Source organism: Oncorhynchus keta, chromosome 26 (genome assembly GCF_023373465.1).
Source record: "Oncorhynchus keta strain PuntledgeMale-10-30-2019 chromosome 26, Oket_V2, whole genome shotgun sequence".
Taxonomy (NCBI): domain Eukaryota; kingdom Metazoa; phylum Chordata; class Actinopteri; order Salmoniformes; family Salmonidae; genus Oncorhynchus; species Oncorhynchus keta.
The window spans coordinates 47,245,587-47,266,180 of record NC_068446.1 but is presented as its reverse complement, the minus strand read 5'-3'; the positions used below and the strand labels follow the sequence as shown (position 1 = coordinate 47,266,180).

Genomic DNA, 20,594 nt, shown 5'->3' with positions numbered 1-20,594 from the left:
CTACTCTCCTCCCTCCTGGACAGACAGGTACAGAACACCTCTTGGTCCTGCTCTACTCTCCTCCCTCCTGGACAGACAGGTACAGAACACCTCTTGGTCCTGCTCTACTCTCCTCCCTCCTGGACAGACAGGTACAGAACACCTCTTGGTCCTGCTCTACTCTCCTCCCTCCTGGACAGACAGGTACAGAACACCTCTTGGTCCTGCTCTACTCTCCTCCCTCCTGGACAGACAGGTACAGAACACCTCTTGGTCCTCCTCTACTCTCTCCTCCTGGACAGACAGGTCCTGGACAGACAGGTACAGAACACCTCTTGGTCCTGCTCTACTCTCCTCCCTCCTGGACAGACAGGTACAGAACACCTCTTGGTCCTGCTCTACTCTCCTCCCTCCTGGACAGACAGGTACAGAACACCTCTTGGTCCTCCTCTACTCTCCTCCCTCCTCCTGGACAGACAGGTACAGAACACCTCTTGGTCCTGCTCTACTCTCCTCCCTCCTGGACAGACAGGTACAGAACACCTCTTGGTCCTGCTCTACTCTCCTCCCTCCTGGACAGACAGGTACAGAACACCTCTTGGTCCTGCTCTACTCTCCTCCCTCCTGGACAGACAGGTACAGAACACCTCTTGGTCCTGCTCTACTCTCCTCCCTCCTGGACAGACAGGTACAGAACACCTCTTGGTCCTCCTCTACTCTCCTCCCTCCTGGACAGACAGGTACAGAACACCTCTTGGTCCTCCTCTACTCTCCTCCCTCCTGGACAGACAGGTACAGAACACCTCTTGGTCCTGCTCTACTCTCCTCCCTCCTGGACAGACAGGTACAGAACACCTCTTGGTCCTCCTCTCTACTCTCCTCCCTCCTGGACAGACAGGTACAGAACACCTCTTGGTCCTGCTCTACTCTCCTCCCTCCTGGACAGACAGGTACAGAACACCTCTTGGTCCTCCTCTACTCTCCTCCCTCCTGGACAGACAGGTACAGAACACCTCTTGGTCCTCCTCTAGGACAGACAGGTACAGAACACCTCTTGGTCCTGCTCTACTCTCCTCCCTCCTGGACAGACAGGTACAGAACACCTCTTGGTCCTGCTCTACTCTCCTCCCTCCTGGACAGACAGGTACAGAACACCTCTTGGTCCTGCTCTACTCTCCTCCCTCCTGGACAGACAGGTACAGAACACCTCTTGGTCCTCCTCTACTCTCCTCCCTCCTGGACAGACAGGTACAGAACACCTCTTGGTCCTCCTCTACTCTCCTCCCTCCTGGACAGACAGGTACAGAACACCTCTTGGTCCTCCTCTACTCTCCTCCCTCCTGGACAGACAGGTACAGAACACCTCTTGGTCCTGCTCTACTCTCCTCCCTCCTGGACAGACCCTCCTGGACAGACAGGTACAGAACACCTCTTGGTCCTCCTCTACTCTCCTCCCTCCTGGACAGACAGGTACAGAACACCTCTTGGTCCTGCTCTACTCTCCTCCCTCCTGGACAGACAGGTACAGAACACCTCTTGGTCCTGCTCTACTCTCCTCCCTCCTGGACAGACAGGTACAGAACACCTCTTGGTCCTCCTCTACTCTCCTCCCTCCTGGACAGACAGGTACAGAACACCTCTTGGTCCTGCTCTACTCTCCTCCCTCCTGGACAGACCCTCCTGGACAGACAGGTACAGAACACCTCTTGGTCCTGCTCTACTCTCCTCCCTCCTGGACAGACAGGTACAGAACACCTCTTGGTCCTGCTCTACTCTCCTCCCTCCTGGACAGACAGGTACAGAACACCTCTTGGTCCTGCTCTACTCTCCTCCCTCCTGGACAGACAGGTACAGAACACCTCTTGGTCCTGCTCTACTCTCCTCCCTCCTGGACAGACAGGTACAGAACACCTCTTGGTCCTGCTCTACTCTCCTCCCTCCTGGACAGACAGGTACAGAACACCTCTTGGTCCTCCTCTACTCTCCTCCCTCCTGGACAGACAGGTACAGAACACCTCTTGGTCCTCCTCTACTCTCCTCCCTCCTGGACAGACAGGTACAGAACACCTCTTGGTCCTGCTCTACTCTCCTCCCTCCTGGACAGACAGGTACAGAACACCTCTTGGTCCTGCTCTACTCTCCTCCCTCCTGGACAGACAGGTACAGAACACCTCTTGGTCCTGCTCTACTCTCCTCCCTCCTGGACAGACAGGTACAGAACACCTCTTGGTCCTGCTCTACTCTCCTCCCTCCTGGACAGACAGGTACAGAACACCTCTTGGTCCTGCTCTACTCTCCTCCCTCCTGGACAGACAGGTACAGAACACCTCTTGGTCCTGCTCTACTCTCCTCCCTCCTGGACAGACAGGTACAGAACACCTCTTGGTCCTCCTCTACTCTCCTCCCTCCTGGACAGACAGGTACAGAACACCTCTTGGTCCTCCTCTACTCTCCTCCCTCCTGGACAGACAGGTACAGAACACCTCTTGGTCCTGCTCTACTCTCCTCCCTCCTGGACAGACAGGTACAGAACACCTCTTGGTCCTGCTCTACTCTCCTCCCTCCTGGACAGACAGGTACAGAACACCTCTTGGTCCTGCCCTACTCTCCTCCCTCCTGGACAGACAGGTACAGAACACCTCTTGGTCCTCCTCTACTCTCCTCCCTCCTGGACAGACAGGTACAGAACACCTCTTGGTCCTCCTCTACTCTCCTCCCTCCTGGACAGACAGGTACAGAACACCTCTTGGTCCTGCTCTACTCTCCTCCCTCCTGGACAGACAGGTACAGAACACCTCTTGGTCCTGCTCTACTCTCCTCCCTCCTGGACAGACAGGTACAGAACACCTCTTGGTCCTCTCTGGACAGACAGGTCACCTCTTGGTCCTCTCTACTCTCCTCCCTCCTGGACAGACAGGTACAGAACACCTCTTGGTCCTGCTCTACTCTCCTCCCTCCTGGACAGACAGGTACAGAACACCTCTTGGTCCTGCTCTACTCTCCTCCCTCCTGGACAGACAGGTACAGAACACCTCTTGGTCCTGCTCTACTCTCCTCCCTCCTGGACAGACAGGTACAGAACACCTCTTGGTCCTGCTCTACTCTCCTCCCTCCTGGACAGACAGGTACAGAACACCTCTTGGTCCTGCTCTACTCTCCTCCCTCCTGGACAGACAGGTACAGAACACCTCTTGGTCCTGCTCTACCACCTCCTGGACAGACAGGTACAGAACACCTCTTGGTCCTGCTCTACTCTCCTCCCTCCTGGACAGACAGGTACAGAACACCTCTTGGTCCTGCTCTACTCTCCTCCCTCCTGGACAGACAGGTACAGAACACCTCTTGGTCCTGCTCTACTCTCCTGGACAGACAGGTACAGAACACCTCTTGGTCCTGCTCTACTCTCCTCCCTCCTGGACAGACAGGTACAGAACACCTCTTGGTCCTGCTCTACTCTCCTCCCTCCTGGACAGACAGGTACAGAACACCTCTTGGTCCTGCTCTACTCTCCTCCCTCCTGGACAGACAGGTACAGAACACCTCTTGGTCCTGCTCTACTCTCCTCCCTCCTGGACAGACAGGTACAGAACACCTCTTGGTCCTGCTCTACTCTCCTCCCTCCTGGACAGACAGGTACAGAACACCTCTTGGTCCTGCTCTACTCTCCTCCCTCCTGGACAGACAGGTACAGAACACCTCTTGGTCCTGCTCTACTCTCCTCCAGACAGGTCCTGGACAGACAGGTACAGAACACCTCTTGGTCCTGCTCTACTCTCCTCCCTCCTGGACAGACAGGTACAGAACACCTCTTGGTCCTGCTCTACTCTCCTCCCTCCTGGACAGACAGGTACAGAACACCTCTTGGTCCTGCTCTACTCTCCTCCCTCCTGGACAGACAGGTACAGAACACCTCTTGGTCCTGCTCTACTCTCCTCCCTCCTGGACAGACAGGTACAGAACACCTCTTGGTCCTGCTCTACTCTCCTCCCTCCTGGACAGACAGGTACTCTCCTCCCTCCTGGACAGACAGGTACAGAACACCTCTTGGTCCTGCTCTACTCTCCTCCCTCCTGGACAGACAGGTACAGAACACCTCTTGGTCCTGCTCTACTCTCCCCTCCCTCCTGGACAGACAGGTACAGAACACCTCTTGGTCCTGCTCTACTCTCCTCCCTCCTGGACAGACAGGTACAGAACACCTCTTGGTCCTGCTCTACTCTCCTCCCTCCTGGACAGACAGGTACAGAACACCTCTTGGTCCTCCTCTACTCTCCTCCCTCCTGGACAGACAGGTACAGAACACCTCTTGGTCCTGCTCTACTCTCCTCCCTCCTGGACAGACAGGTACAGAACACCTCTTGGTCCTGCTCTACTCTCCTCCCTCCTGGACAGACAGGTACAGAACACCTCTTGGTCCTCCTCTACTCTCCTCCCTCCTGGACAGACAGGTACAGAACACCTCTTGGTCCTCCTCTACTCTCCTCCCTCCTGGACAGACAGGTACAGAACACCTCTTGGTCCTCCTCTACTCTCCTCCCTCCTGGACAGACAGGTACAGAACACCTCTTGGTCCTCCTCTACTCTCCTCCCTCCTGGACAGACAGGTACAGAACACCTCTTGGTCCTGCTCTACTCTCCTCCCTCCTGGACAGACAGGTACAGAACACCTCTTGGTCCTCCTCTACTCTCCTCCCTCCTGGACAGACAGGTACAGAACACCTCTTGGTCCTGCTCTACTCTCCTCCCTCCTGGACAGACAGGTACAGAACACCTCTTGGTCCTGCTCTACTCTCCTCCCTCCTGGACAGACAGGTACAGAACACCAGCCTCTCTTTTCCGGGAAAGAAAGTTTCTGTCCACCAACATCTCTTCTGTTTTGACATCAATACCGTAGTTATAATATATAATATATATAATATAATAATAATATAATAATATAATATATGCCATTTAGCAGACGCTTTTATCCAAAGCGACTTACAGTCATGTGTGCATACATTCTACGTATGGGTGGTCCCGGGAATCGAACCCACTACCCTGGCATTACAAGCGCCATGCTCTACCAACTGTGCTACAGAAGGACCACCAGTTCTTGGTTCTCAGTTCAACATGATGGATCTAGTAAGTGGTTTGAGTTTTATTTTAGTTTTACTATTGAGAGTTCCCTCTCTTTGTGCTTTCACTAGATTCATCATTGGCACGGAAAGAGAGTCCCTGACTTCCTAACATTGATGTGACCACAACAATTCTCCTCAGATACTCCCTTCTCTCTGCAATATCACCAGCATGGTCAGATGTTCAAATCTGAGCAATGTTCCCATGATTGATAGTTTCCTGGTAGCTTTGCCACAACACTGTCTCTGTGTGTTTGTGTCATCTCATATTAGACAAAGATAAACTTTTTCAAGCTTTTTATAGCAAATTTTTTGCAATATCATTTATAGCCTGGCACAGATAGTAAAACTACATTAAATACAAAATACGTTAACTAGATATTATCTGTGTCATTTATAGCCTGGTACAGATAGTAAAACTACATTAAATACAACGTTAACTAGATATTATCTGTGTCATTTATAGCCTGGTACAGATAGTAAAACTACATTAAATACAACGTTAACTAGATATTATCTGAAATTTATAGCCTGGTACAGATAGTAAAACTACATTAAATACAACGTTAACTAGATATTATCTGAGTCATTTATAGCCTGGTACAGATAGTAAAACTACATTAAATACAACGTTAACTAGATATTATCTGTGTCATTTATAGCCTGGTACAGATAGTAAAATTAAATACATTAAATATTATCTGTGTCATTTATAACTAGTAAAACTACATTAAATATATTATCTGTGTCATTTATAGCCTGGTACAGATTAAAACTACATTAAATACAACGTTAACTAGATATTATCTGAGTCATTTATAGCCTGGTACAGATAGTAAAACTACATTAAATACAACGTTAACTAGATATTATCTGTGTCATTTATAGCCTGGTACAGATAGTAAAACTACATTAAATACAACGTTAACTAGATATTATCTGTCATTTATAGCCTGGTACAGATAGTAAAACTACATTAAATACAACGTTAACTAGATATTATCTGTGTCATTTATAGCCTGGTACAGATAGTAAAACTACATTAAATACAACGTTAACTAGATATTATCTGTGTCATTTATAGCCTGGTACAGATAGTAAAACTACATTAAATACAACGTTAACTAGATATTATCTGTGTCATTTATAGCCTGGTACAGATAGTAAAACTACATTAAATACAACGTTAACTAGATATTATCTGTGTCATTTATAGCCTGGTACAGATAGTAAAACTACATTAAATACAACGTTAACTAGATATTATCTGTGTCATTTATAGCCTGGTACAGATAGTAAAACTACATTAAATACAACGTTAACTAGATATTATCTGAGTCATTTATAGCCTGGTACAGATAGTAAAACTACATTAAATACAACGTTAACTAGATATTATCTGTGTCATTTATAGCCTGGTACAGATAGTAAAACTACTGTAGCGACCCGCACAGACAGCTGTGTGTTCTGTGTTCGGCTAGTAGCTGGTTGTGTTCTACTTACCAGTTCCCAGTGTTCGCGGGGTCCGACATGCCAATCAACCTGCTATCTGCCAATCACAGGAATGCCTGGGATGTTCTGATGCCGGGCGTCCTGGTGGTTGGCGGAGTGGCGTGGAGGGGGCGGGGCATTGGAAGTTAAGGTTCAGCCTTTGTTCTCTCTCTTCCGTCTGGGCTTCACAAGAGAAGGTCCCGATTGGCTTGTGGGGAATCTTTCATTGATTTGGCGTGAGCGAAGGCCAAACAGTAGCCGGTGTAAAGTTGCTAATAAACCGTCAATTCGTAACTCAATCCTCTGTCTGGACAATTGTTCCTTTATGATCTAGTCAGGTCATTACACTACATTAAATACAACGTTAACTAGATATCATCGCCACATAACTTATGTCGAATTTAAAAGACACCGTTACCGTTAGTAACGTCTGTTACACTGTAACTTACAGGCAGCCTCACATAAAAACCTATTGGTTAACAAAGCTTTGATTATGACCAAAGTCTATAGTGGTGAAAAGTCTCTCTCTCTATTCTAACTTACCACACATTCACATCACTGCCTCGACATGAATGTGTCCTGTCAGAGCCGTTTCCTGTCCGTTAACCGTTAACAGGCTCGAGCCACAGCTTAACCAATGAGCTACAAGGAGGACTGACAGTCACGAGCGGTGCAGCAGCCTCTGCAGCAGCAGCCTCCCCCGGGTCCTAGTGCCCGCCCGGTAAGACGGTTAAGATGCGATGGAACGGTTGACGGAGAGAAAATAAATCACAGAGAAAATATATTGACTGATGTATTGAATTGTTTAGGGAAGCTTTAGCTTTGGCTTTAATAAATACACTTCAAATAAACTTCTCTGGTTCTGAACTCTTCTCCACACCTTCTACCTCACTGAACTCTCCCTCATTCATTTCCATTTCACCTCCAGAACTCAGTCTGGGGCACGACTCACTCTGTTTGCACTTGAATTATAACATTTGAAATGTCTCTATTCTTTTGAAAATAAATGTTGTTTAATGTTTACTGTTCATTCATGATTGTTTATTATCTACTTCATTTGCTTTGGCAAAGTAAATATATGTTTCCCATGCCAATAAAGACCTTTGAATTGAATTGAGAGAGAGAGAGCTCCATGTTAATGTATAGGGGACAGTCATGGTTACTCATGGTTATGTGATGAGGCAGCCCAGTCGGTTACATGAACCAGTCTATTCTCTGAAAGGGGCCCAGACAGCCTGTTCCCAACAGTGGGGTCAGTGGGATTGGATAGGGGCCCCTCTCTCTCTCTCTCTGACTGGAGGAGAGAAGTGAAATGGTGTGTCTCCTCTGGTCAACAATACTCACCTTGAAAGACTTCACAGCCTGTTGGAGCTCCTTCAGCTCCTTCTCTCTCTCCTGGAATCTCTGCTGGACCTTCTGCTGACTCATCCCCAGCTGCCTCTGTGGAGAATCACTCTTCAATGAGCTATCAAGCTTTATTAGTCCAGTAGATCAATAGTATAGTAATGTGACATAGGACCCATAGAGAGGAAGGTCTACAATCCTGAGGAAGTCCCTTTACAACATGATATTATGTTGCTATGTGAATGATTATAGTTTTTATGGTAGGCCTACATGTATCAAGGGGTTGAGACTGAACTTTGGACTCATAAAAGGCCATTCAGAATGATAATAGTGTTTGACTTTAGAAAATGGTGATACATTTGGAGAATCTGGGTTAACATATCTATATACTCAAGGTTTGTGTTCATATTTGTTCTGCTGTGGATCCATTTCATTTGAATGATCTCATATTCAAACAGATTTAGTTCCTACTGTATCTTTAATTCTTTGTTTATCAGACAAGTTGTTCTGGTCTTACCTGTTTCTCAGTCCTCTCTGCTGCAGCTGACACTGTATCATGGCCTTTATGTCCATCCATCACACACAGCAGACAGATACACTGCTGATCGGTACGACAGTAAACCTCCAGCAGTTTGTCATGATGAGAGCAGATCTTCTCCTGTAGTTGTGCCGTGGCTTTGACCAGCTTGTGCTTCTTCAAAGCAGGAGATTCATAGTGAGGTTGGAGGTGAGTCTCACAGTAAGAGGCCAGACACGCCAGACAGGACATGAGGGCTTTCTGCTTTCTGGTCCCAGTGCAGACATCACACACCACATCTCCAGGTCCAGCATAGCACAGAGCAGGAGGGGGAGCAGCCTGGAGTCCTGTCTTCCTCAGTTTCTCCACCAGCTCAGCCAACATGTTATTTTTCCTCAGATTAGGCCTTGGAGTGAAGGTCTCTCTGCACTGAGGACAGCTATAGACCCCTTTCAGAACATCCTGGTCCCAGCAGCCCTCAATACAGCTCCTACAGTAACTGTGTCCACAGGGAATAGTGACCGGCTCCTTCAGTAGATCCAGACAGACAGAACAACAGAACTGGTCCTGGTCCAGCAGAACTCCCTGCTGAGCCATTTGGACGGTTGTTCACTCTCTCACAGACAGACGACACAGAGACTCAGATCAGTTTCGTTTCCTCAGAAGAGAGTTTGTGGGAAGGGGAGGGACTTCCTGGTTCTGCCAGCGGGGTGGGGTTAGAAAGGAGGGAGGGGTTAGAGGAATGGAGGAAGAGAGAGAGGAACTGCATGCAACAGCAAGAGGGAGACAAATAGTTTTGTTCCAAGGTTAGAGCCCTTAACATGGAACAAATGACATAATGAATCATAAAATGTGAGTTGTTAGAATATATGAAGGGTAACAGTTTCTATGAAGTACGTATGTATCATTATTTTAATTACCTTTATAATACCTTATAATACACCTATGTGTTGTAATTAATCAATAAGGACTGAGGAGGTGTGGTATATAGTTAATATACAGTACCACAGATAAGGACTGAGGAGGTGTGATATATAGTTAATATACAGTACCACAGATAAGGACTGAGGAGGTGTGGTATATAGTTAATATACAGTACCACAGATAAGGACTGAGGAGGTGTGGTATATAGTTAATATACAGTACCACAGATAAGGACTGAGGAGGTGTGGTATATAGTTAATATACAGTACCACAGATAAGGACTGAGGAGGTGTGGTATATAGTTAATATACAGTACCACAGATAAGGACTGAGGAGGTGTGGTATATAGTTAATATACAGTACCACAGATAAGGACTGAGGAGGTGTGGTATATAGTTAATATACAGTACCACAGATAAGGACTGAGGAGGTGTGGTATATAGTTAATATACAGTACCACAGATAAGGACTGAGGAGAGTGTGGTATATAGTTAATATACAGTACCACAGATAAGGACTGAGGAGGTGTGGTATATAGTTAATATACAGTACCACAGATAAGGACTGAGGAGGTGTGGTATATAGTTAATATACAGTACCACAGATAAGGACTGAGGAGGTGTGGTATATAGTTAATATACAGTACCACAGATAAGGACTGAGGAGGTGTGGTATATAGTTAATATACAGTACCACAGATAAGGACTGAGGAGGTGTGGTATATAGTTAATATACAGTACCACAGATAAGGACTGAGGAGGTGTGGTATATAGTTAATATACAGTACCACAGATAAGGACTGAGGAGGTGTGGTATATAGTTAATATACAGTACCACAGATAAGGACTGAGGAGTGTGGTATATAGTTAATATACAGTACCACAGATAAGGACTGAGGAGGTGTGGTATATAGTTAATATACAGTACCACAGATAAGGACTGAGGAGGTGTGGTATATAGTTAATATACAGTACCACAGATAAGGACTGAGGAGGTGTGGTATATAGTTAATATACAGTACCACAGATAAGGACTGAGGAGGTGTGGTATATAGTTAATATACAGTACCACAGATAAGGACTGAGGAGGTGTGGTATATAGTTAATATACAGTACCACAGATAAGGACTGAGGAGGTGTGGTATATAGTTAATATACAGTACCACAGATAAGGACTGAGGAGGTGTGGTATATAGTTAATATACAGTACCACAGATAAGGACTGAGGAGGTGTGGTATATAGTTAATATACAGTACCACAGATAAGGACTGAGGAGGTGTGGTATATAGTTAATATACAGTACCACAGATAAGGACTGAGGAGGTGTGGTATATAGTTAATATACAGTACCACAGATAAGGACTGAGGAGGTGTGGTATATAGTTAATATACAGTACCACAGATAAGGACTGATGAGGTGTGGTATATAGTTAATATACAGTACCACAGATAAGGACTGAGGAGGTGTGGTTATATAAGTGAGGAGGTGTGGTATATATACAGTACCACAGATAAGGACTGAGGAGGTGTGGTATATGTTAATATACAGTATAGATAAGTGAGGAGGTGTGGTATATAGTTAATATACAGTACCACAGATAAGGACTGATGAGGTGTGGTATATAGTTAATATACAGTACCACAGATAAGGACTGAGGAGGTGTGGTATATAGTTAATATACAGTACCACAGATAAGGACTGAGGAGGTGTGGTATATAGTTAATATACAGTACCACAGATAAGGACTGAGGAGGTGTGGTATATAGTTAATATACAGTACCACAGATAAGGACTGATGATGTGTGATATATATATATATATATATATATATTATATATATATATAGTTAATGTCTAGTAGATGTCTAGTCTCCTTTATGGCTCTAATCTGATAGTGGTAGTGGGGTGGTAGATGCATTTTCTCCCTTATGGCTCTAATCTAATAGTTGTAGTGGGGTGGTAGATGTCTAGTCTCCCTAATAGCTCTAATCTGCTAGTGGTAGATCTCTAGTCTACCTAATGGCTCTAATCTGATAGTGGTAGATGTCTAGCCTCCCGTATGGGTCTAATCTGATAGTGGAAGTGGTGTGGTAGATGTCTAAACACCTTTTTGGCTCTAATCTGATGGTGGTAGATGTCTAGTCTCCTTTATGGCTCTAATCTGATAGTGCTAGTGGGGTGGTAGATGCCTAGTCTCCCTAATGGCTCTAATCTGATTGTGGTAGTGGGGTGGTAGATGCCTCGTCTCCCTTATGGCTCTAATCTGATTGTGGTAGTGGGGTGGTATATGCATAATCTCCCTTATGGCTCTAATCTGATGGTGGTAGAAGTCTTGGCTCCCTTATGGCTCTAATCTGATAGTGGTAGATGTCTTGACTCCCTTACAGCTCTAATCTAAAAGTGGTTGATGTATATTCCCCCTTATGGCTCTAATCTGATAGTGGTAGAAGTCTAGTCTCACTTACGGCTCTAATCTGATAGTGGTAGATGTCTAGACTCCCTTACGGCTCTCATCTAAAAGTGGTAGATGTATATGCCCCTTTATGGCTCTAATCTGATAGTGGTAGATGTCTAGTCTCCCATATGGCTGTAATCTGATAGTGGTAGTGGGGTGGTAGAAACCTAGTCTCCCTTTTGGCTCTAATCTGATTGTGGAAGTGGGGTGGTAGATGTCTATTCTCCCTTATGGCTCAAATCTGATAGTGGTAGAAGTTTAGTCTCCCTTACGGCTCTAATCTGATAGTGGTAGATGTCTAGACTCCCTTATGTCTCTAATCTGGTAGTGGTAGATGCCTAGTCTCCCTTATGGCTCTAATCTGATAGTGGTATATGTCTAGTCTCCTTTATGGCTCTAATCTAATAGTGGTAGTGGGGTGGTAGATGTCTAGTCTCCCTAATGGCTCTAATCTGATAGTGGTAGATGTCTAGTCTACCTAATGGCTCTAATCTGATAGTGGTAGAAGTTTAGTCTCCCTTACGGCTCTAATCTGATAGTGGTAGATGTCTAGACTCCCTTATGTCTCTAATCTGGTAGTGGTAGATGCCTAGTCTCCCTTATGGCTCTAATCTGATAGTGGTATATGTCTAGTCTCCTTTATGGCTCTAATCTAATAGTGGTAGTGGGGTGGTAGATGTCTAGTCTCCCTAATGGCTCTAATCTGATAGTGGTAGATGTCTAGCCTCCCGTATGGGTCTAATCTGATAGTGGTAGTGGGGTGGTAGATGTCTATTCTCCCTTATGGCTCAAATCTGATAGTGGTAGATGTCTAGACTCCCTTATGTCTCTAATCTGGTAGTGGTAGATGCCTAGTCTCCATTATGGCTCTAATTTGATAGTGGTAGATGTCTAGTCTCCTTTATGGCTCTAATCTAATAGTTGTAGTGGGGTGGTAGATGTCTAGTCTCCCTAATAACTCTAATCTGCTTGTGGTAGATGTCTAGTCTACGTAATGGCTCTAATCTGATAGTGGTAGATGTCTAGCCTCCTGTATGGGTCTAATCTGATAGTGGAAGTGGGGTGGTAGATGTCTAAACTCCTTTTTGGCTCTAATCTGATGGTGGTAGATGTCTAGTCTCCTTTATGGCTCTAATCTGATAGTGCTAGTGGGGTGGTAGATGCCTAGTCTCCCTAATGGCTCTAATCTGATTGTGGTAGTGGGGTGGTATATGCATAATCTCCCTCTAATCTGATAGTGGTAGATGTATAGACACCCTTACAGCTCTAATCTAAAAGTGGTTGATGTATATGCCCCCTTATGGCTCTAATCTTATAGTGGTAGAAGTCTAGTCTCACTTACGGCTCTAATCTGATAGTGGTAGATGCCTAGACTCCCTTACGGCTCTCATCTAAAAGTGGTAGATGTATATGTCCCCTTATGGCTCTAATCTGATAGTGGTAGATGTCTAGTCTCCCATATGGCTGTAATCTGATAGTGGTAGTGGGGTGGTAGACACCTAGTCTCCCTTTTGGCTCTAATCTGATTGTGGAAGTGGGGTGGTAGATGTCTATTCTCCCTTATGGCTCAAATCTGATAGTGGTAGAAGTCTAGTCTCCCTTACGGCTCTAATCTGATAGTGGTAGATGTCTAGACTCCCTTATGTCTCTAATCTGGTAGTGGTAGATGCCTAGTCTCCCTTATGGCTCTAATCTGATAGTGGTATATGTCTAGTCTCCTTTATGGCTCTAATCTAATAGTGGTAGTGGGGTGGTAGATGTCTAGTCTCCCTAATGGCTCTAATCTGATAGTGGTAGATGTCTAGTCTCCCTTACAGCTCAAATCTGTTAGTGGTAGATGTCTAGACTCCCTTACTGCTCTAATCTGATAGTGGTGTGGTAGATGTCTAGTCTCCCTTATGGCTCAAATCTGTTAGTGGTAGATGTCTAGTCTCCCTTATGGCTCTAATCTGATAGTGGTAGTGGTAGATGTATAGTCTCCCTTATGGCTCTAATCTGATAGTGGTAGTGGTTTGGTAGATGTCTAGGCTCCCTTTGTGCTCTAATCTGATAGTGGTAGTGGGGTTTTAGATGTCTAGACTCCCTTATGGCTCTAATATGGTAGTTGTAGATGTCTAGTCTTCCTCATGGCTCTAATCTGATAGTGGTAGTGGGTTGGAAGATGTCTACGCTCCCTTTTGGCTGTAATCTGATAGTGGTATTTGGGTGGTAGATGTCTAGACTCCCTTATGGCTCTAATCTGATAGTGGTAGTGGGTTGGAATATGTCTAGTCTCCCTTTTGGCTGTAATCTGATAGTGGTATTTGGGTGGTAGATGTCTTATGTCCCTTATGGCTCTAATCTGATAGTGGTATTGGGGTGGTATGTGTCTAGTATCCCTTATGGCTCTAATCTGATAGTGGTATTGGGGTGGTATGTGTCTAGTATCCCTTTTGGCTCTAATCTGGTAGTGGTAGATGTCTAGTCTCCCGTATGGCTCTAATCTGATAGTGGTATTGGGGTGGTATGTGTCTAGTATCCCTTATGGCTCTAATCTGATAGTGGTAGTGGTGTTTTAGATGCCTAGGCTCCCTTTTTGCTCTAATCTGATAGTGGTAGTGGGTGGTAGATGTCTAGTCTCCTTTATGGCTCTAATCTGATAGTGGTAGTTGGGTGGTAGATGTCTAGTCTCCTTCATGGCTCTAATCTGATAGTGGTAGTGGGTTGGAAGATGTCTAGTATCCCTTATGGCACTAATCAGATAGTGGTAATGGTGTTTTAGATGCCTAGGCTCCCTTTTTGCTCTAATCTGATAGTGGTAGTGTGGTGGTAGATGTCTAGTCTCCTTTACGGCTCTAATCGGATAGTGGTAGTTGGGTGGTAGATGTCTAGTCTCCTTCATGGCTCTAATCTGATAGTGGTAGTGGGTTGGAAGATGTCTAGTATCCCTTATGGCACTAATCAGATAGTGGTAATGGTGTTTTAGATGCCTAGGCTCCCTTTTTGCTCTAATCTGATAGTGGTAGTGTGGTGGTAGATGTCTAGTCTCCTTTACGGCTCTAATCGGATAGTGGTAGTTGGGTGGTAGATGTCTAGTCTCCTTCACGGCTCTAATCTGATAGTGGTAGTGGGTTGGAAGATGTCTAGTCTCCCTTATGGCTCTAATCTGATAGTGGTATGCGGGTGGTAGATGCCTAGGCTCCCTTTTTGCTCTAATCTGATAGTGGTAGAATTCTAATCTCCTTTATGGCTCAAATCTGATAGTGGTAGAGGGGTGGTAGATGTCTAGTCTCCTTTACGGCTCTAATCTTATAGTGGTAGAATTCTAATCTCCTTTATGGCTCAAATCTGATAGTGGTAGTGGTTTGGTAGATGTCTAGGATCCCTTTTTGCTCTAATCTGATAGTGGTAGTGGGGTTTTAGATGTCTAGTCTCCTTCACGGCTCTAATCTGATTGTAGTAGTGGGTTGGAAGATGTCTAGTCTCCCTTATGGCTCTAATCTGATAGTGGTAGTGGGTTGGAAGATGTCTAGTAACCCTTATGGCTGAAATCTGATAGTGGTATTTGGGTGGTAGATGTCTAGTATCCCTTATGGCTGTAATCCGATAATGGTGTGGTAGATGCCTAGGCTCCCTTTTTGCTCTAATCTGATAGTGGTAGTGTGGTGGTAGATGTCTAGTCTCCTTTACGGCTCTAATCGGATAGTGGTAGTGGGGTGGTAGATGCCTAGAATCCTTTTTGGCGCTAATCTGACAGTGGTAGTTGGGTTGTAGATGTCTAGACTCCTTATGGCTCTAATATGGTAGTTGTAGATGTCTAGTCTTCCTTATGGCTCTAATCTGATAATGGTAGTGGGTTGGAAGATGTCTAGTCTCCCTTATGTTTCTAATCTGATAGTGTTAGTGGGGTGTTAGATGTCTAGTATCTCTTATGGCTCTAATCTGATAGTGGTAGTGGGGTGGAAGATGTCTAGTATCCCTTATGGCTCTAATCTGATAGTGGTAGGGGTGGTAGATGTCTAGTCTCCTTTATGGCTCTAATCTGATAGTGGTAGTGGGGTGGTAGATGTCTATTCTCCTTTATGGCTCTAATCTGATAGTGGTAGTGGGGTGGTAGATGTCTATTCTCCTTTATGGCTCTAATCTGATAGTGGTAGTGGGGTGGTAGATGTCTATTCTCCTTTACGGCTCTAATCGGATAGTGGTAGTGGGGTGGTAGATGTCTATTCTCCTTTACGGCTCTAATCGGATAGTGGTAGTGGGGTGGTAGATGTCTATTCTCCTTTATGGCTCTAATCTGACAGTGGTAGTGGGGTGGTAGATGTCTATTCTCCTTTACGGCTCTAATCTGATAGTGTTAGTGGTTTGGTAGATGTCTAGGATCCCTTTTTGCTCTAATCTGATAGTGGTAGTGGGGTTTTAGATGTCTAGTCTCTTTTACGGCTCTAATCTGATTGTAGTAGTGGGTTGGTAGATGTCTAGTCTCCCTTATGGCTCTAATCTGATAGTGGTAGTGGGGTGGTAGATGTCTAGTCTCCTTTACGGCTCTAATCTGATAGTGGTAGTGGGTTGGAAGATGTCTAGTCTCCTTTATGGCTCTAATCTGATAGTGGTAGTGGGTTGGAAGATATCTAGTCTCCCTAATGGCTCTAATCTGATAGTGGTAGTGGGGTGGTAGATGTCTAGTCTCCCTTATGGCTCTAATCTGATAGTGGTAGTGGGTTGGTAGATGTCTAGTCTCCCTTATGGCTCTAATCTGATAGTGGTATTTGGGTGTTAGATGTCTAGTATCCCTTATGGCTGTAATCCGATAGTGGTAATGGTGTGGAAGATGTCTAGTCTCCTTTATGGCTCTAATCTGATAGTGGTAGTGGGGTGGTAGATGTCTATTCTCCTTTATGGCTCTAATCGGATAGTTGTAGTGGAGTGGTAGATGTCTAGTCTCTTTTACAGCTCTAATCTGATTGTGGTAGTGGGTTGGAAGATGTCTAGTCTCCCTTATGGCTCTAATCTGATAGTGGTAGTGGGGTGGTAGATGTCTAGTCTCCCTTATGGCTCTAATCTGATAGTGTTATTTGGGTGGTAGGATGTCTAGTCTCCCTTTTGGCTCTAATCTGATAGTGGTAGTGGGGTGGTAGATGTCTAGTCTCCCTTATGGCACTAATCAGATAGTGGTAATGGTGTGGTAGATGTCTAGTCTCCTTTATGGCTCTAATCTGATAGTGGTAGTGGGGTGGTAGATGTCTATTCTCCTTTATGGCTCTAATCTGATAGTGGTAGTGGGGTGGTAGATGTCTATTCTCCTTTATGGCTCTAATCTGATAGTGGTAGTGGGGTGGTAGATGTCTAGTCTCCTTTATGGCTCTAATCTGATAGTGGTAGTGGGGTGGTAGATGTCTATTCTCCTTTACGGCTCTAATCGGATAGTGGTAGTGGGGTGGTAGATGTCTAGTCTCCCTTATGGCTCTAATCTGATGGTATTTGGGTGGTAGATGTCTAGTCTCCCTTATGGCTCTAATCTGATAGTGGTAGTGGTTTGGTAGATGTCTAGGATCCCTTTTTGCTCTAATCTGATAGTGGTAGTGGGGTTTTAGATGTCTAGTCTCTTTTACGGCTCTAATCTGATTGTGGTAGTGGGTTGGAAGATGTCTAGTCTCCCTTATGGCTCTAATCTGATAGTGGTAGTGGGGTGGTAGATGTCTAGTCTCCTTTATGGCTCTAATCTGATTGTGGTAGTGGGTTGGAAGATGTCTAGTCTCCCTTATGGCTCTAATCTGATAGTGGTAGTGGGTTGGAAGATGTCTAGTCTCCCTTATGGCACTAATCAGATAGTGGTAATGGTGTGGTAGATGTCTAGTCTCCTTTATGGCTCTAATCTGATAGTGGTAGTGGGGTGGTAGATGTCTATTCTCCTTTATGGCTCTAATCTGATAGTGGTATTTGGGTGTTAGATGTCTAGTATCCCTTATGGCTGTAATCCGATAGTGGTAATGGTGTGGAAGATGTCTAGTCTCCTTTACGGCTCTAATCTGATAGTGGTAGAATTCTAATCTCCTTTATGGCTCTAATCTGATAGTGGTAGTGGGGTGGTAGATGTCTATTCTCCTTTATGGCTCTAATCTGATAGTTGTAGTGGGGTGGTAGATGTCTAGTCTCTTTTACGGCTCTAATCTGATTGTGGTAGTGGGTTGGAAGATGTCTAGTCTCCCTTATGGCTCTAATCTGATAGTGGTAGTGGGGTGGTATGTGTCTAGTATCCCTTATGGCTGTAATCTGATAGTGTTATTTGGGTGGTGGATGTCTCGTATCCCCTTTTGCTCTAATCTGATAGTGGTAGTGGGGTGGTAGATGCCTAGGCTCCCTTTTGGCTCTAATCTGACAGTGGTAGTTGGGTTGTAGATGTCTAGACTCCCTTATGGCTCTAATATGGTAGTTGTAGATGCCTAGGCTCCCTTTTGGCTCTAATCTGACAGTGGTAGTGGGTTGGAAGATGTCTAGTCTCCCTGATGGCTCTAACCTGGTAGTGGTAGATGTCTAGACTTTCTTATGGCTCTAATATGAAAGTGGAAGTGGGGTGGTAGATGTCTACACTCCCTTATGGCTCTAATCTGATAGTGGTAGTGGCGTGGTAGATGTCTAGTCTCCCTTATGGCTCTAATCTGATAATTGTAGAGGGGTGGTAGATGTCCAATCTCCTTTATGGCTCTAATCTGATAGTGGTAGATATCTGGTCTCCCTGATGGCTCTAATCTGAGAGTGGTAGATATCTAGTCTCCCTTGTGGCTCTAATCTGATAGTGGAAGTGGGGTAGTAGATGTCTAGTCTCCTTTATGGCTCTTATCTGATAGTGGTAGTGGTTTGGTAGATGTCTAGGCTCCCTTTTTGCTCTAATCTGATAGTGGTAGTGGGTTGGAAGATGTCTAGTATCCCTTATGGCTGTAATCTGATAGTGGTAATTCTATGGAAGATGTCTAGTCTCCTTTACGGCTCTAATCTGATAGTGGTAGAATTCTAATCTCCTTTATGGCTCAAATCTGATAGTGGTAGTGGTTTGGTAGATGTCTAGGATCCCTTTTTGCTCTAATCTGATAGTGGTAGTGGGGTTTTATATGTCTAGTCTCCTTCACGGCTCTAATCTGATAGTAGTAGTGGGTTGGAAGATGTCTAGTCTCCCTTATGGCTCTAATCTGATAGTGGTATTTTGGTTGTAGATGTCTAGTATCCCTTATGGCACTAATCAGATAGTGGTAATGGTGTGGTAGATGTCTAGTCTCCTTTACGGCTCTAATCTGATAGTGGTAGTGGTGTGGTAGATGTCTATTCTCCTTTACGGCTCTAATCGGATAGTGGTAGTGGGGTGGTAGATGTCTATTCTCCTTTACGGCTCTAATCGGATAGTGGTAGTGGGGTGGTAGATGTCTAGTCTCCTTTACGGCTCTAATCTGATAGTGGTAGTGGGGTGGTAGATGTCTAGTCTCCTTCACGGCTCTAATCTGATAGTGGTAGTTGGGTGGTAGATGTCTATTCTCCTTTACGGCTCTAATCGGATAGTGGTAGTGGGTTGGAAGATGTCTAGTCTCCCTTATGGCCCTAATCTGATAATGGTAGTGTGGTGCTAGATGCCTAGGCTCCCTTTTGGCTCTAATCTGACAGTTGTAGTTGGGTTGTAGATGTCTAGACTCCCTTATGGCTCTAATATGGTAGTTGTAGATGTCTAGTCTTCCTCATGGCTCTAATCTGATAGTGGTAGTGGGTTGGAAGATGTCTAGTCTCCCTTATGGCTCTAATCTGATAGTGGTAGTGGGGTGGTATGTGTCTAGTATCCCTTATGGCTGTAATCTGATAGTGGTATTTGGGTGGTAGATGTCTAGTATCCCTTAAGGCTCTAATCGGATAGTGGTAGTGGGGTGGTAGATGTCTAGTCTCCTTTACGGCTGTAATCTGATAGTGCTAGAATACTAATCTCCTTTATGGCTCAAATCTGATAGTGGTAGTGGGGTGGTAGATGTCTAGTCTCTTTTACGGCTCTAATCTGATTGTGGTAGTGGGTTGGAAGATGTCTAGTCTCCCTTATGGCTCTAATCTGATAGTGGTAGTGGGGTGGTAGATGTCTAGTCTCCCTTATGGCTCTAATCTGATAGTGGAAGTGGGGTGATGGGTGTCTAGTCTCCCTTATGGCTCTAATCTGATAATGGTAGATGTCTGGTCTCCCTTATGGCTCAAATCTGATAGTGGTAGTGGGGGGTAGATGTCAAGTGTCCCTTATGCTCTAGTCTGAAAATGGTAGTGGGGTGGTAGATGCCTAGTCTCCCTTTTGGCTCTAGTCTGATAGTGGTAGTGGTGTGGTAGATGTCTAGTCTCCCTTATGGCTGTAATCTGATAATGGTAGTGGTTTGGTAGATGTCTAGGATCCCTTTTTGCTCTAATCTGATAGTGGTAGTGGGGTTTTAGATGTCTAGTCTCCTTCACGGCTCTAATCTGATTGTGGTAGTGGGTTGGAAGATGTCTAGTATCCTTATGGCACTAATCAGATAGTGGTAATGGTGTGGTAGATGTCTAGTCTCCTTTATGGCTCTAGTCTGATAGTGGTAGTGGGGTGGTAGATGTCTATTCTCCTTTACGGATCTAATCTGATAGTGGTAGTGGGGTGGTAGATGTCTAGTCTCCTTTATGGCTCTAGTCTGATAGTGGTAGTGGGGTTGTAGATGTCTATTCTCCTTTACGGCTCTAATCGGATAGTGGTAGTGGGTTGGTAGATGTCTAGTCTCCTTCACGGCTCTAATCGGATAGT

The 20,594-nt window shown here is 45.1% G+C and overlaps 1 long non-coding RNA gene and 1 pseudogene across 50 annotated transcripts; both read right to left on the bottom strand.

Annotated features, from left to right (window-relative positions):
- Window positions 1-528: 528 nt before the first annotated feature.
- LOC127912203 (uncharacterized) lies at window positions 529-5,372 on the bottom strand. Of its 50 annotated transcripts, none has more exons than XR_008081552.1 (10): window positions 4,179-5,372; window positions 3,416-3,675; window positions 2,960-3,167; window positions 2,619-2,826; window positions 2,359-2,566; window positions 1,943-2,150; window positions 1,683-1,786; window positions 1,565-1,616; window positions 1,083-1,512; window positions 529-834 (listed from the first exon to the last, which is right to left on the bottom strand). It is a non-coding gene; the product is annotated as an uncharacterized LOC127912203 (long non-coding RNA). The 50 variants fall into 50 exon arrangements; XR_008081575.1 differs by having other exon boundaries at window positions 1,083-1,460; XR_008081536.1 differs by having other exon boundaries at window positions 1,735-2,150.
- Window positions 5,373-7,904: 2,532 nt separating this feature from the next.
- LOC118399706 (E3 ubiquitin-protein ligase TRIM47-like) lies at window positions 7,905-9,115 on the bottom strand (annotated as a pseudogene).
- Window positions 9,116-20,594: the final 11,479 nt, after the last annotated feature.